This window comes from Aegilops tauschii, chromosome 2 (genome assembly GCF_002575655.3).
Source record: "Aegilops tauschii subsp. strangulata cultivar AL8/78 chromosome 2, Aet v6.0, whole genome shotgun sequence".
NCBI classification, from domain to species: domain Eukaryota; kingdom Viridiplantae; phylum Streptophyta; class Magnoliopsida; order Poales; family Poaceae; genus Aegilops; species Aegilops tauschii.
The window spans coordinates 520787517-520802073 of NC_053036.3; positions in this window are offsets into that span (position 1 = coordinate 520787517).

A 14557-nucleotide genomic window follows, 5' to 3' on the forward strand; every position below is an offset into this window, starting at 1 on the left:
GGAGTTAGCAGCAGTAGTCGGGTTACCAGAGCAACCCGAAGCAGTTGAATAGTGGGCAGTATCATGTCTTCACCACTAGCCTGTGCAAGCGCGATCAGAAGCTTCATAAAAGGGCAGTGAACTCCGTTGAGCCGGCGGTGCCCCGTTACTTGCGCTGGTCTGAACAACCCATTGTGTGGAGTCGAGAGGATCATCCGCCCCGGGTTGATAATCCGGGTCATCTGGCGTTGGTGGTGGCGCCTCAGGTTGGAGGGTATAAGTTTACCAAGGTGCTCATGGATGGAGGGAGCAGTATCAATATTCTTTATTATGAAACCTTCCATCGCATGGGGTTGACAGATAAAAATCTTAAATCATCAAACACCGTTTTTCATGGTGTGGTGCCTGGTAAATCGGCGTATCCAGTTGGTAAGATAGCTCTGGAAGTTGCCTTTGGGATGATCATGATTCGAGATCAGAGACATTGACCTTTGAAGTGGTAAAAATCAAGATCCCTTATCGTGCCCTAGTTGGACGGCCGGCTTATGCTAAGTTCATGGCAAGGCCCTGTTATGTTTATCTGCAGCTCAAGATGCCGGGTCATAAGGGGACCATCACAGTACATGGGAGCCATAAGATCGCTTTGGAATGTGAAGAAGGTGATGCGGCCTATGCTGAGTCGGTTTGTGCGACTGAGGAGTTGAAGTTTTACAAAGACAATGTTGATCTGGCGGATATGACTTCTTTGAAAAAACCAACTACAGAGCATGATCCAGCTTTGAAGTTTAAATCGGCTGATGAGACTAAGATGGTTGATTCTGTTCCTGGCGATTCATCCAAGCAGTTTAGCATCAGTGCTAACTTGGATCCGAAATAGGAAAGCACGCTCAACGAGTTCATCCATGAGAACCGGGACATCTTTGCATGGAAACCTTCTGACATGCCAGGCGTATCGAGGGAAGTCACTGAGCACACTCTTAATGTTGATCCCAAGTTTAAACCGGTCAAGCAGTTTCTCCGCCGCTTCAATGAAGAAAGACGCAAGGCCATTGGTGAGGAGGTTGCCAGGCTCTTGGCGGCTGGGTTTATCATTGAAGTATTTCATCCTAAGTGGTTGGCTAATCCGGTGCTAGTACTTAAGAAGAATGGCACTTGGCGTATGTGTGTGGATTACACAGATTTGAACAAGGCTTGTCCAGCGGATCCTTTTGCTCTCCCTGTATTGATCAAATCATTGACGCTACAGCGGGTTGTGAGCGTTTGAGCTTTCTGGACACTTATTCTGGTTATCATCAGATTAAAATGGCAGTTAAGGACCAGGAGAAGACAGCTTTCATAACTCCCTTTGGAGCCTTCTTCCATGTATCTATGCCTTTTGGGCTCAAAAGTGCCCAGGCGACTTATCAGCGCTGTGTGCAGAATTGTCTTCATAATCAGATTGGGCGCAATGTTCATGCTTATGTTGATGATATTGTGGTAAAATCCAGAAAGGAGGCAACATTGATAGGTGATTTGAAGGAAACTTTTGATAACCTCCGGGTTTATAAGATGATGCTTAATCCGGCTAAGTGTGTCTTTGGTGTACCGGCAGGCAAGCTCTTGGGTTTTCTGGTGTCTAACAGAGGCATTGAGGCTAATCCAGAAAAGATCAAAGCTATCACGTCCTTGGCTAAACCGGCGTGTATCAACGATGTTCAACGTCTGGCAGGCCGGATTGCAGCGCTGAGCCGGTTTATCAGCCGGTTAGGAGAGAAAGCAATCCCGCTGTATCAGATGATGAAGAAGACAGATAATTTTGTCTGGAGTGATGCAGCCAATGCGGCATTTGAGGATTTGATGAGGCAGTTAGACGAGCCACCGGTCCTTGCTGCTCCGGTTGATAAGGAGCCGTTGTTGTTGTATGTGGCTGCTAATGCCCGGGCAGTTAGTGTGGCCATTGTGGTGGAGTGCAAGGAGGCTGGAAAGGAGTATCCGGTTCAACAGCCGGTTTATTATATCAGTGAGGTGCTTATTGAGTCTAAACAGAGGTACCCACATTGGCAGAAATTGGTGTATGGAGTTTTCATGGCAAGCCAGAAGCTTAAACAGTATTTCCAGGGTCATCCTATCACTGTGCTCAGTTCTGCCCCTTTGGGGGATATAATCCAAAATAGGGAAGCAACTGGCCGGGTTGCCAAGTGGGCTATTGAGCTTGGACCTCACGGGTTAAAATATATGCCCCGGACGGCAATCAAATCTCAGGCACTTGTGGATTTCATCAATCACTAGATAGAGTTACAAGCGTCGGAAGAAAAGCCGGATCATACTTATTGGACTATTCATTTCGATGGGTCCAGGCAATTGGAGGGCTCGGGGGCTGGAGTCGTGTTAACTTCCCCACAAGGTGATAAGTTCTGTTATGTTCTCCATTTAATGTTCCCTTGCACTAACAATGCAACTGAATATGAGGCTTTACTCCACGGTCTTCGGATGGCTAAGGAGATGAACTTAAGCCGGGTTAAGTGCTTCGGTGACTTGGACCTGGTGGCTCAACAAGTGTCTGGTACTTGGGATTCCAAGGACCCGCTCATGGCGGCATATCGTCGAGAGGTGGATATTGTTGCTGGTCCTTGGGGGATACTAATTGCTCCTGCTAAAAATTCAAGGTACACAAGTTAAACCATTATTTTAAAGGGTCCATTGCTCAGTTGGTAAAGCACAAGGCTCTTAACCTTGTGGACGTGGGTTCAAGCTCTACGATGGAGGCCATATTATATGATGTTATTTTCAATGAAGTATATATAAAGTCCCAGCTCAGTATTATCTTACTGACCCAGCCCTTGGGGGCTACACTGGTTGAAGTTTTTATGGACATCAGGCAATTACAAGTCCCAGGTTGCTGCAAGCATGACAACCCGGCACTTGGGGGCTACATATGTGGAATACTCAGTTCTGACTAGTGATTGGGGTGAACAACATGGATTTCTTCAAAGTGGTAATATTTATATTGAAGCAAGTCTTAAGTTGTTGCTACGCTACCTTCTTAAGACTTGGGGGCTACAAGTGATATGCATATAAGAGGTACATTTTCAAGCTTGATGTTAACTACAATTATGACCCGGTGTCATCAATATTTACAAGCTGGCAATTTTGGCAATGATAAACTGGCAAGTTCTACATCCTCAAGCCGGCTGAATATCAGATGAGTATTTCAAGACCAATATTTTTTTAAGCCGACACTTTGGAAGCCGACTCAAGTGGATTATTCTTCACAATATTTCTCTATGAGAAACCAACATCGGCAAATTGAGTATGAAGCTGGCCTATTGACCCGGATTTTCTAGAAGAAGGAAATGACAAGGACTTAAGGATGATCAGGTGCCGGCTTACAAAAATATTTAACCCGGAGCACAACCTGTCAAATTTGTTCTTGAGTTATTTTGCAGGATCAGTTTACCATGGATAAATCCAAGCTAAACTGGGGGCTAATGTCGGGGATATTCCCTGCGGTGTAACCCGCCGGACGTATGACCCGAATGCCTAACTGGTCACATAGCCCCTCACTCCTTGGTCCGTCCTGGTCTCCGGTCGGCCCAACGGCAGTTGAGATATGCGCGGGGCCGGGCCCTGCCGACGTAGAACATTAACCTATCCTCGCGTCTCCTTCCTATAAGATGTTTGCGCGTCAAGGGGGACTCCTAAGCATCGCGACTCAGGAGCCTAACTGGTCACGTAGCCCCTCACTCCTTGGTCCGTCCTGGTCTTCGGTCGGCCCAACGGCGGTTGAGGTATGCGCGGGGCCGGGCTCTGCCGACGTAGAACATAAAGCAAATAGGAAGAAACCGCAAAATCTCAAAGCAAATATTACAAGCCATATCGTTCTCCCAAATACCAAGCACGAGTTTAAACGCCTCCACGAGGCATGATGCATGTTGCAGGAATAAAATAGGGAAGCAGCCGCAAGCAAGTCACCCCTGGACACCGCCATCACCCGCAGAAGGTGCTCCTCCCTTGGTGGCGTCGCCTTTGCCTGCACCGTCAGCCGGGGCCACAGGATCGGTGGCATCGCCGGTCGAGGGCGCGAGGACGAAGCCACGGAACTTCTTCAGCAGGGCCTCCACTTGACCTTTCACGGCTGCGGCGGCAGCCGTGCAGTGTTCATCAGCTACAGGCTCCAGCAGCTCGTCGAGACGAGCACTGGGGTCACGAAGGTGCAGATGGCTGAAGACACGCGTCAGTGCAGCTGAAGAAAGGACACGAGCCTCAGCCTCAGCCATGGGACCGATGCCCTCCACGACTTCCTCAAGCGCCTTTACCAAGTGGGGAAGCAGCTGAGCAGGGCCATCCTCGTCGGTGGTCAGCGGCCTCTCCAAGCCCTTCTCGTACAGTGACTTCAGCGCCACGCGGGACCTCTCCTCAAGAAGCGAGAAGGCCACGCGGTCTTCAGCCAGGACCTTCGCCTTGGCGTCAAGATCGGCCTCCTTCGCCTTCGCCTTCCACTCCAACTCCTCCAGCCGGCTGCTCCACGGCCTGCGCCTTCGCCAGCTCTCCCAGCTCGGCGTCGCAGCCCTTGATGGCATCCTCTCGGGCCCTCATCTCCTCCTCCTTCGCCTGGCGGCCACGTGCTTCTTCTGCGCGCTGGTCGCGCAGGCTCTTCAGCTCGTCCTCCAGCTCTCGGCAGCGGTCGCGGGCGGCCTCGGCGTCCTTCAGCGTCGCCTCGCGATCGAATGCAGCTTTGGCAGCGGCCTGCTTCTCCTTCTCGGAGGCCGCTGCGGCCTGGCTCAGTGACGCTCGAACCGCCGAGTCGGAGTGAAGCCAGCCAGAGGCCAGCTCCAGGCACCCGGCTACCAGGCGCGGGTCCACGCCCAGGAGATCTTCCCGCAGCTGGGCCATCTCCGAAAGGACGCGCTCCAAGACGGCGGAGGAAGCAGAAGAACCTGGGGCCAGAGGCGCAGCAGGAGGAGGGGGCGGCGTTGTCACCAGAGCCTGGGAGATCAAGCGCTCCTGAGCCTTTGGGACCTCATCAGCCGAGCCAGGCACCGGCACCTCCGGAGCCAGCGGGGCCACGGGGGTTGACTCCTCCCGACGATGCTCCTCTTGGCCTCACGAGGACGACCGGGCTAGGGAGGTGCGAGTGATGTCGCCTCATTTCTCCGCAGAGGGGGGCGCGGCCGCTGTATCCTCCTTCCTTTTCTTTGCCGAAGGCATCGGCCTGATCAACCAAGGGTGAACGTCAAGAAATAGCAAGTACAAGGAGGAACAAGACGAAGCTCGAAGCACTTACTGATCCACCGCGGCATAGTCCACCCTCTGCTTGGGGAGCCTGAAGCCCGAAAGCTTCGAAGCCTGAGGAGTGAGCACATGGGATCCGGGAGCAGAAGACGGCGCAGCAGAAGGGCCGGAAGCAGCTCCAGGGGGCGTCAAGGCGGAGGCAGCACCTCGAGAAACTAGCGACGACCTGCCCCTCGTCGGGATAACGGGCAGCTCTCCCTCCTCCTGGTGGGCGTCGACCTCGGCGTCGTCAGGAAGGGCGTGGAGGGTGTCAGCTTTGCTCAAGGGGGAGGTCTCCCCATCTCTTCGGGGGTCACCTCCGAGTCTTCCTCTTCCCCCTCTTCCTCCCAGTGGGACTCATCAGAAGACAACTCCACCGGCTTCGACGCTGCAGAGGCCCCGGTAGGCGCCGGCGGCACCAGCCCGCGCGCGTCAAAAGTCGGCCTGGCGGCCACGATCCGCTCCCAGTCCGTGCGGCGGAACAAAGGAACAAAGGCGCTCGGTGGGTACTCTTGGTTGTCCCCGACCAAGAGGCGCAAAACTGCGGACAGCTCGTCATCGGGCAAGGCCTCCGGGCTCAGGAGAATCTTGTCTTCTTCATCTCCAAGCCTCCATAAGGGGCGCGCACGCGCCTGAAGAGGAGCAACGCGCAGCATCAAGAACTCCCTCAGGAGCATGGCCCCTGTCACTTTGGCCGCCCTCGCGTTGCCCGGCTTCAAGTCGGTCTTCATCTGCACCAACACCGACGACGCCCGCTCATCAGTAAGCTCTTCACGAGACCACCCCTTGTCGGACTGGGGCATCTCCGTCGGCAGCGCCAAGCGCGGGTGGACGCACTTGGCACCCATCATGACCCATTTGGCCCTGAGGTTGTCGGCCTTCTTCCCGGTGTTCGAGATCGAGTTGGCCTTGCCGGCTGCGATGAAATTGGCGCACCCGGAGATGTGGCCCTCGCTGATGCGGAGGAAGAAGAAGTGGCGCAGGAGAGCCACGGACGGCATCACGCCCAAATACGCCTGACAATAGTAGGCGAAGATGGACAAGAGAAGGATGGAGTTGGGATGGAGATGCAGCGCCTGCAGCCCGTAGTGGCCGAGGACCTCGTAGAAGAAATTGGAGAAAGGAGGAACCAACCCAGCGGCAATACTGCTCGTGAAGAAGGGGAAGAATGTGCTCCCCTCGGGCTCCGGCACGTCGGAGGCAACCCGGAGCTCCGTCTTCCCCCTCTCGTTGCTCTCCCCCGCCGTCAGCAAGCGCGTGGCGGCGAGGCTCTTCTCCGAGACGTTGGGCACGTCGAGAGCAGGTTCGTACCAAGCCGGCGACGCGGAGGGCTTGACCTTGCGCGGCGCCATTAGTCGCTGATGCAGGAGAAAATGGAAGCAGATCTAAGGATTTCGGAGGCAGGGTGCAAGAAAGGGGATTTGAGCAAGGCGAAGGGAAGCAGTGAAGACAAGCGCTGCCCACGCCAGCCTTTTTTTTCAAGTCGGGCAGTTGCCGAGGCAGCATGGGGAAGCGGAGACGCCCACGTCCAATCAACGACCACGCGTCGACCAAGGCCGCAGGCTATTGGGGCCCGCGGCGCTCCGCACTTGACCTTTGGCTTCACCTCAAAGCCAAGCCCGAGTGCGCCTTGGGCCCGGGGGCTACTGTCAGCGTTCTGGGAACGGGGGTCCCCAGACTTGCCTGCCTGCGGCCCACGGCGTGGCTGTGCTAGCAGGCCCGTACGCCCCATCTTCATCAACAAGGCATTCAAGACCCTCGCGAGGGGCCAAGCCTCGCGGGGCGGACGACGCAAGACCTCCTCAGGAGTGGCCTCGCCAGGCAGGCTCGCGAGGGGTGGAGAGATCAAGGCAAGGCAAACCTCGTGAGGTTCTCGTGACGTGAGCCATGATGATCGAGACCAGGCGGGTGCCAGCGCGCAGCGTCCTTGTTTCCTCTTTGGTGCTAAGGAGGCAAGCGCAGGCGCGGAGTACCGAGGCATCAAGCAAAGGTTTCCATATCGGTGCAACGAGACCAGGACCAACAGGACGGCAAGACGGAGGTCACCATGGAGCCCAAGGCGGCGTCACCTCCAGAGCCTTTTGCAGGCGAAGACCGCTTTTGTCAGGATAAGCTGTACTAGTTGTCCCCTTTCAAATTGGCCATTGTTGGCTCCCTTCCCGCTCAATATTTGGGGAGAGGACCAGGGCCTCTATTAATAGGACTAGCCACCACAGTAGAAGGCAACTGAACTGAACTGAGCCTGAGCTGATCGAATCCTCACACACACAAGTTCACCAAGCACAAGAACACCTCAACCTCAGGAGGCTGTTCTCCCCCCTTTGTACTTTTCATCATCAGCCCAAGAGGCAATCCACCACCACCACACTGGAGTAGGGTATTACACCACAACGGTGGCCCGAACCAGTATGAATCTTGTGTCCCTTGTGTTATGAGTTCGTCGAGTTAGTCCGTGAGATCTTAGCAAAGCTAGGACATGGATCGGCAGGGGGGAATCTTCGTGCGCACCCCAGTGTTCGAACCTTGAGGGTTTTGCTGGAACCCGTGATCTGACATGGACTAAGGGGTCCTCAGGCGTCCGGCCTGTTATCCATGGGCCGGACTGATGGTCTGTGAAGACACGAAGGCCGAAGATTGTACCCGGGTCCGGATAGGACTCTCCTTGGCGTGGAAGGCAAGCTTAGCGATCAACTATGAAGATTCCTTCCTTTGTAACTGACTCTATGTAACCCTAGATCCCCCCAGTGTCTATATAAATCGGAGGGTGTAGTCCGGAAGGGATATACTCATTACCATAGTCATACAGGATAGACTTCTAGGGTTTAGCCATTACGATCTCGTGGTAGATCAACTCTTGTAATACTCATATTCATCAAGATCAATCAAGCAGGAAGTAGGGTATTACCTCCATAGAGAGGGCCCGAACCTGGGTAAACATCGTGTCCCCTTTCTCCTGTTACCATCGACCTTATACGCACAGTTCGGGACCCCCTACCCGAGATCCGCCGGTTTTGACATCGACACCCCCCTTTCCTTCTCCCTCTCTCTCCTCCTTCCTTCTCTCCTACTCCAACTAGGGAAAGGGGGAATCCTACTCCCGGTGCGAGTAGGACTCCTCCCAGGGCGCGCCATAGAGGGCCGCCCCCCTCCACTCCTTTATATACGGGGGAGGGGGCACCCCATAGACACACAAGTTGACAGTTGTCTCAGCTGTGTGCGGTGCCCCCATCCACAGATTCCACCTCGGTCATATCGTTGTAGTGCTTAGGCGAAGCTCTGCGTTGGTAACTTCATCATCACCATCATCACACCATCGTGCTGACGAAGCTCTCCCTCGACACTCAGCTGGATCGAGAGTTCATGGGACGTCACCGAGCCAAACGTGTGCAGATCGCGGAGGTGCCGTACTTTCGGTACTAGGATCGGTCGGATCGTGAAGACGTACGACTACATCAACCGCGTTGTCATAACCCTTCCGCTTACGGTCTACGAGAGTACGTGGACTACACTCTCCCCTCTCGTTGCTATGCATCACCATGATAGATCTTGCGTGTGCATAGGAATTTTTTTGAAATTACTGTGTTCCCCAACACATGTACAAGCACTAAATGAGTCGTCTTATGACTCGTCGGATGAGAAGGATTATGCAGATGAAACGGTGATGATGCAGGCGGTCCTTGCAAACGCGGAGCATTTAGAAGAGCATGTTCTCAATTTCAAGGTATCGATCAAGGGTCATCGAGTGCTGATCGAAACCGGGCATGGGGGCATTTGACGCGGATGGACGACTACTTTTCCCCCGTTGCCCTATTCACGGACAATTTCGTCGGCGCTTTCGGATCAAAAAAATGTTTTCGATCGCCTCTACAATAGCGTCTGATCATAAGATGGCTATTTCATCTTGAAGAAGGATGTCATAGGAAGTTGGGTTACCAGAAGTGCACGATTGTATTGCGGATGCTTGCATATGGCACAGACGCATATTCGTGGGACAAGTACCGCTCGATGTCTAAGAGCACATGCGGAAATGTCATGATCAGATTTGCTACTGCGATGGTCAAGGTGTTTGAACCTCGGTATTCGAGAACCAACTGATGCACACATCAAAATGATCTTGGCAATGTCCAAATCCGGAGGCTGGTCAGGTTTGCTCGGATCTCTTGATAGCATGTGTTGCAAATGGAAGAACCGCCCAAAAGCTCTACAAGGGCAATATCATGGCCATGTTAAGAAGCCCACCATCATTCTTGAAACAGTTGCATCACAAGACCTCTAGATTTGACACATTCACTTTAGCATGCCCAGGTCTCACAATGACACAATGTTACAAATGTTTTAATACGTCGGTTACCTTCTGTAGTGGGCTGAAACAATGGTTCCACTTAGGAGGTTAGGGGTGGCACACTCTTTATAAGCCACCCCTCACCACTTAGACGGGCAAGGATCTCATTCTTCCATCCCTCTCCCTCTCTCAAAAAACTCTCTCACACACTCATTGTAATTCCATGATCATACAGAAAACAGAGAAAGCCTCTCCGGAGCACGAGATGTAGGGTTGTTATCTCTGTCGTGAGAGGCTTGAACCCGTAATAATACTTGTGTCACCCGTTTGCATCCCGGTAGACCATGCTCCTTTACTCTACCCCTCTTCTACTATCAAAATCGTTCCCATGGCATATGGCGTCGGCGATGTGCCTGGATTCGTACAACGCCCACTGCTCATCCACGATGCCCAGATTCTCCTCGACGGCTGATACGTCTCCAACGTATCTATAATTTTTTATTGTTCCATGCTATTATATTATCCATCCTGGATGCTTTATATGCATTATCATGCTATTTTATATCATCTTTGGGACTAACCTATTAACCTAGTGCCCAGTGCCAGTTGCTGTTTTTTTTCATGTTTTTGTCTTTTACAGAAAATCAATAACAAACGGAACGAAACTTTTTGACAAATTTTCTTGGACCAGAAGACACTTAGGAAGCTTTGGGAGGAGGCCAGAAGGCCCACGGGTGAGCCACAAGCTCACCAGGGCGCGCCCTATGAGCTTGTGGGCCCCCGTGGCTCCTCCAACCCTAATCCCAGCTCCATAAATACCCAAATATTCCCCGTATACGAAGGGGCACACCAAAAATACTTTTTCGCCGCCGCAAGCTTCTGTCCTCGTGAGATCCCATCTTGGGGCCTTTCTGGTACACTGTCGGAGGGGGATTCGATCACGGAGGGCTTCTACATCAATCTTGCTGCCCTTCCGATGATGTGTGAGTAGTTTACCATAGATCTACGGGTCCATAGCTAGTAGCTAGATGGATTCTTCTCTCTCTTTGATATTCAATACAATGTTCTCCTTGATGTTCTTGGAGATCTATTCGATGTAATCTTCTTTTGCGGTGCGTTTTTAGATCCGATGAATTATGGATTTATGATTATCTATGAATATTATTTGAGTCTTCTCTGAACTCTTTTATGCATGATTAAGATAACTTTGTATTTCTCTCCGATCTATTGATTTGGTTTGGCCAACTAGATTGTTTTTTTGCAATGGGAGAGGTGCTTTGTTTTGGGTTCAATCTTGCGGTGTCCTCGCCCAGTGACAGAAGGGGTAGCGAGGCACGTATTTGTATTGTTTCCATTAAGGACAAAAATATGGGGTTTATTTCATATTGATTGAATCTATCCCTCTACATCATGTCATCTTGCTTAAGGCGGTACTCCGTTCTTGTTAACTTAATACACTAGATGCATGCTGGATAGCGGTCGATGTGTGGAGTAATAGTAGTAGATGCAGAATTGTTTCAGTCTACTTGTCACGGACGTGATGCCTATATTCATGATCATTGCCTTAGATATCATCATAACTTTGCACTTTTCTATCAATTGCTCAACAGTAATTTGTTTACCCACCGTATGCGTTCTTTCAAGAGAGAAGCCTCTAGTGAAAACTATGGCCCCGGGTCTATTTTTATCATATTACTTTAGATCTATAAAACCAAAAACCCAAAAATACCTTGCTGCAATTTATTTATCTTTATTTTATTTTACACTTCTATTTATCTTTTATACCTATCTCTATCTGATCTCATCATTGCAAGTAACCGTGAAGGGATTGACAACCCCTTTATTGCGTTGGGTGCAAGTATTTGTTTGTTTGTGTAGGTGCTATCATTGGAGACTTGTGTGTTCCTCCCATTGGATTGATACCTTGGTTCTTAACTGAGGGAAATACTTATCTCTACTTTGCTGCATCACCCTTCCTCTTCGAGGGAAAAACCAATACAAGCTCAAGAAGTAGCAACGGCCTCCTCATTCGCCCGCTCGCTGGTGATTTGGCCTTCGTGAGCCGGTGCTGCTCGAGGAGCTGCAGGATGTACCACTGCTCCTCCTGCAGCATCCGAAACATGGAGACCGGCGGCGCCGCCTACTGCTCCGACTACGCCTCCGCAATGACATGGTCGAAGTGTGCCCAAGCCTCCTTCGTAGTTAACCGATCGATCGGCACGAGTGTGGCCTCGTCGTCGAACGCATCCTCCATCATTCATTCTTCGTCCTATGAGATCTCCTCCGGTGAGCTCAGAAGACTCGCCACTATGCATTTTGCTTACCGGGCCTGCCAGTTGTTCATAATGCTCTTGGTCGCCACGTCAGTTGTATTCCTCATATTTGGGTCGGCATGCTGCAGTGGCGGGTCATCTCCGCTTAGGACCGACATAAATGGGACACCCAGAGCAGAGGCACTCTCGAAGTGGATGCACGGGATAGAGTTTTGGGTGGGCCTGCTTTTTTGGACGCGTACATGGCACGAATCCGAACGCCCGCAAACCTCCTCGGATTTGATGTCGGTTTGTGCGGTTTCAGATGCGCGGACGCGTCCATGGATGTTTGCAGCACGACGTTGGGTGAAAAAACAATGTACAAACACCGCGGTCCATATGTTTAGGGCAATTTGAGGTACACGTTGGAGCTGCCCTAACAACACATCTAATAAAACAGAAGCGGTAAGCGTGCATTTGGTAGGCTACATCCAGCCCAACCAGGCCCATTGGATGCACTTTTTTCGTGTTGGGATGTTTGTTTATATGCAATCACTATTGGCTCTGCATCGCACAGTTCTTAAAGCACTGTTTTGCCTGCATCACCGGAAATGCTCAAATCAACCATTTCCAGTGAGACAGGCCCGGGCGATGCTCTTGAGCCCACGTGGGTGACTCTGGCGAGGCATGCCTGTACGTGGTTAGCAGGTATTTTCTTCTAAGCACCTCTTTAATCTCCTCCGTCCCTTCTACACAACTGTGCTTCGATTCTCGATAAACTGTACACGAAAATTATGCACCTTGATGTTCAAATTGCATTCAGGCGATCAGATCGTAGTTTTGTTCACTCTATATGCGGAATTTCACGTTCATATTTGAAGCATTTTTGGACGAATTTTGACAAATTTGTGAGACACGATCGATCGTTTGAAGTTTCCTTTCGGGAGTAGTTTCACCTCGCTGTTTGACACGACTTTTATATTGTGCGTTTTCTGTTTCACTAAGCATAGACGAGTAGATCTACATGTGATAGTTTGTGGAGGGCGGAGTGTTGTCGTCGATGGAGATAACTGCGGGGTAGACCTCCTCGCCGCAGGAGATGACATCGCAGAAGGCATCTTCGTGCGCAGAGGAGGTGTTGCCGTCGGCGTAGGCCAGGAAGCAGCCCTCGCTCCTCCAAACGTCGGCACGCCTGGTCGCGCTGCAGTCGGTGAGCTTCTTGGCTGCCGTGACAAGGCACGCCAGGCAGTCTCTCAGCACGGCGGCCAGGAGCAGCAGGAGGGTGTCCCAGAATGCGGCAGCAACGTCGTTGTCCGAGGCAGGGGGCGGGGTGCAGTCGACCATGGCATAGCTAGTCGTGAAACGCAACCCCATGGTGCGACTGGGCAGCAGGAGGATGAAGAAGAGGAGGGCGGTGGGGATGGCTATGGTGGTGAGCATGTAGGCGGGCGCCTTGGACGTGCGTGACAGCCCCTTGCGTCGGTGTGACAGTGGTAGTGAGTCGGTGGAGGAGGAACCACTAGAGATTAGACTCGGTTCTGGTCGTAGTGGCAGTGAACATTCTATTTTAACCTCTCTACTCAGTGTAGTTGCTAACTCCTAATCACGATGCATGTGTGCAACCAAACACCGGGTAGAGGAGTCTTCCATGATGCATGTAACCAATCAACATGCAAATGTCATATTTTGGCATGTATCTCCTCAACCAGACTCTACTCAGCCTAGCCCGTTTTTTCCATGCAACCTCAAAAAACGGTGCAGGTAACCAAACGCGCCCTAAGTGGACGCCTGTCGGCGCACGAGTTGGTGATGCACGCAAATCACAAAAGACCGTGCACTACGAATCAGGGGAAGGATGGTAGCAGGAATAATCTGGCACCAGGGCACGTCGGGGCATACATGTTTGACACGGTAGTGCACGGAGGCCAGGCCCACCCAGCCGATGCCAGCGACGGTGACCTTCTTTCACTACGCCCCGCTGCTCCTGGGAGGCGCTTCTGCTGGATGGAGCTTCCTCGGTGGCATAGAGAGGACGGAGGCCACCGGCTTCGGCACGAAGAGGGTCGTACACTAGCATATTCTTTGCGCCGACGGGAAGCTTCAGGGATCGCGCGAATGCGGGCGTGCTGCTCCAATGACGTGTGGTGGGCAGTCGAACCACAACATTTGTTGGCTCTTGGGTTGGATCCAGGTGGGATCTGGTTCCCATGGCTGGTTGTCCTCTTCGCATGGGTCGGCATCGATGTTGGCTTGCCTGACCGTGGTGGTACTATGGCACGACGGTTTTGCCCTCGTGTTGTCCATCTTAAGGGTACGCTGGTCGGTGGCCTGGTGGCGACGATGGTGTGGTTCTCCGGGAAGTGGGGGCGGCAACCCTGAATGGTGAGGTTGTGCGATGGGCTCAACAGCGAGCAGCGTTGTGGACGTGGTGACGTCTTTTTTTGGCTATGTGGGTAGCAAGCTGAAGGAGGCGGGAGATTCTGGTGTCATTGTGGCTTCAACGGTGACGACTCTCTGGTCTGGATCTGAAGGCCTTGCGCTGGCGGCAGCGGCCCCTCTCGTGGGTTGGGTCAAAATTTTGATTCTACTAGTGGCACTTATGAGAGCATGAGTAAAAGCATTGCGTCAATGGCGCCGTCACCTCCGAGTGTCGCTTCTCTATTAGGGGCTTTGTTATATGTCCTCCTAGGCTGTTGATTTGACAACTTTATTAGAATTGCTTTAAACGATAAAATCCATATTTAAATCCTATAGTCAATTTGACATAAAAAATCTTTTCTGCGGCCTAGCGGCG